Source organism: Tenrec ecaudatus, chromosome 7 (genome assembly GCF_050624435.1).
Source record: "Tenrec ecaudatus isolate mTenEca1 chromosome 7, mTenEca1.hap1, whole genome shotgun sequence".
NCBI classification, from domain to species: domain Eukaryota; kingdom Metazoa; phylum Chordata; class Mammalia; order Afrosoricida; family Tenrecidae; genus Tenrec; species Tenrec ecaudatus.
Genome location: NC_134536.1, coordinates 125299136 through 125302069, shown reverse-complemented (window position 1 = coordinate 125302069; position 2934 = coordinate 125299136).

Here is a 2934-nt window from a genome sequence, read left to right as displayed (position 1 = left end):
TCTGCCCCTGGGTCAGTATCGACTCAATGGCAGTGGGTTTAGTTTGGGGTTGGTCTAGATGAGGAGTTGGCAAACTTTGGAGATGGAAGAGCCAATTCTGTCCCTCACAACAGTTAAAAGAAAGAGTTGAGAGCATTCAATAGATTTTCACAAGGAAATAAAACCAACGTTATCTGAATAGTATCCTCTAACTTTTTTCAAGTTTACTTCAGTGCTTTATGTTTGTACCCCCCCCCCCAAAAAAAAAAGAGCTGTAGATGGCTCGAGGGCCACAGTTTGCCGCTCCACAGCCTAAATGATGTTTGTGAGGGAAAAGAATTGGAATGAGTCGTTTACATGAACAAAAATAGTGAATGTTCAGACCTATTTTGAAAGGTATTCTCTGATGAATCATCCAAATAAAATGCTAGAATAACTACTATCTAAATGACTTTGAAAAAAGTTTCAAATGGATTGGCCAGCTCTTTATTCAAGCAGTGCAAGTAGCACAATGGTTAAGCCCTCAGCTGCAACCCAAAAGGTTGACAGTTCAAACCCACCCAGGGGCACCTTAGGAGAAGGACCTGGTGATCGGCTTCCATAAAGATTACAGCCCAGGAAACCCCACGGGGTCCTTCTACTCCATCACATGGGGGCGCTACACATCGAGAACAGACTCCAGGCAGCCACTTCACAGTGACAACTGTACGTTGTCCAGCCTGGGCTACTCAACAGTCACTGCACCCCACGTAGCGGAAGGTGCAAACAGCCGTGCATATGCTTCTGAGACTCACCCCACAGGGAACCCAAGCAGAACCACCTCGTTCAGCAGTAGCGCGAATGCAAACAAGCACGTACAACTGGCTGCTTACATTGGAGGCCGAGAAGACGCTGTTTTGCCGAACCGAGAACCCAGGAGACTGTGGCGGGCTCGGATGAGGAAACACGCTCTCCTCTGAGCAGAATCTGCCTTATTCCGCTCAGCTTAGCTCAGCATCAGGAGCTCAACGGGTTCCCACAGCAGCTGCAAGTGGTCAAGTCCGCACCTAGACTGTGGCAGCCAACTGCCAAGCTGCTGCTGAGAGCGCCACCAGGGAAGCGCTGCTCTCCTAAAGCTCCTCAAAGAACCCTCCTGCAGACTAAACCCTAAACGGTTTTCAGTCATCGTATCCTCCGCTCCATAAAGAAGGTTGAATGGGACCAGACTTCAACCCAGTGTCGCAAGGTGTGAACGCAATATCCCGGTGTGGAGGAGGGAACCGGCGGAGAGGTCTGGGAGGCTGGCCCCAGCACCATAAATTAAGTGGATTCCTGCCCCTCCCCCGAAAAGAATTTTTTCCAAAGGACGACATTGACTCTGCAGCTCTGGGAGATGGACATATTTGCTCAGAGCACACGGGAGCAGATGAAGGGGCAGGAGGAGAGAGTGGAGCACAGCCTGGCCCACCAGGCCGTGATGATGATGTTCCTGAGTAGAGCAGCCAGTCCACAGAGAGAACAACATGGCTGGCCCCACTATGAGACATGATGCCCCTCAGTGACTAAGGGCGATACAGGGGACAGCACCGGAGACACAGTGTGGGAATTGCACCTGACCTGATCCCACCACACCGAGGCAAATCACTGGGGGAGTGCAGCGGAACAGCAAGGGAATGGAGTGGCAAGGTCCCCAGGGAATGCTGAAAGTGGACTTCGGGGCCAGGGCGTGGTGCCCCAACAGACTGGACTGGAAAACGCTCCTAAGGGCCAGCAAACGATCCCTGAACTAACTACAAGCTTTTCTCTTGTGAACTGTTTTATTCTGTTCTTTATCAGTGGTTTGTTTTTGTTGTTTTGTTGTCTGGTTGTATACTGTTGCTTTGTTTTCCTCTGTCTAGTTTTCATGCATGTTAGTGACTCCACAGGTCTGTCTGAATAGGACAGGCTGGATGAACTATCTGGAGGAAAAACAACGGGACCGACAGTTTTGGGGGGACTTGGGGTGGGGGGGTAGGGGGGGGTAAGGAAGTGGTGTTAACAAACCCAGGGACAAGGGAAAAACATGGGACCCCAAATGGTAGAGAAGTGGGAGTGGCAGGCCTGCTGGGAAAGATCAAGGGTAAGGTTGCTTAGAGAAGAGGTATACTCTAGCCCAGGTGGCGATGAAGCATGGTAATAGGGCAGGAGGAAAGTCAAGGGAGATGGAGGAAAGAGCTAGGAGTCAAAGGGCATTCATGGAGGTCTAGACAAAGACATGTACATGCAAATATATATAGGAGGATGGGGAAATAGATCTATGTGTCTATATTTATAGGTCAAGTATTAAGGTGGCGGAAGGACCTTGGGCCTCTACTCAAACACTCCCTCAATGCATGAATACCTTCTTTTATTAAATTGGAACTCTATGATGCTCACTCTCCCGACACAACGGCTGGAGCCAAAGTGTGTGAACAAGTAAATGTGGTGAAGAAAGCTGATGGTGCCCGGCTATCAAAAGAGATAGTGACTGGGGTCTTAAAGGCTTGAAGATAAACAAGCGGCCACCTAGCTCAGAAGCAACAAAGTCCACATGGAAGAACACACCAGCCTGAGTGAGCGAGTGGTCCCAAAGGGATCAGTTACCAGGCATCAAAGAACAAAAAATCATATCATTGACTGCACACCTCCATGATAGGATCGCTGAAGACAAATGGGTGCATAAGCAAATGTGGTGAAGAAAGCTGATGGTGCCCGGCTATCAAAAGAGATAGTGTCTGGGGTCTTAAAGGCTTGAAGGTGAACAAGCGGCCATCTAGCTCAGAAGCAAATAAGCCCACATGGAAGAAGCACACCGGCCAGTGCGATCACGAGGTGCCCAAGGGACCAGGTATAAGGCATCATGCAAAAAAAAAAAAAGATATAAGTGTGTGTATGTATGTGTATATATGTGTATATGTATATATGTATGTATATATGTATATATATCATATTAAATGA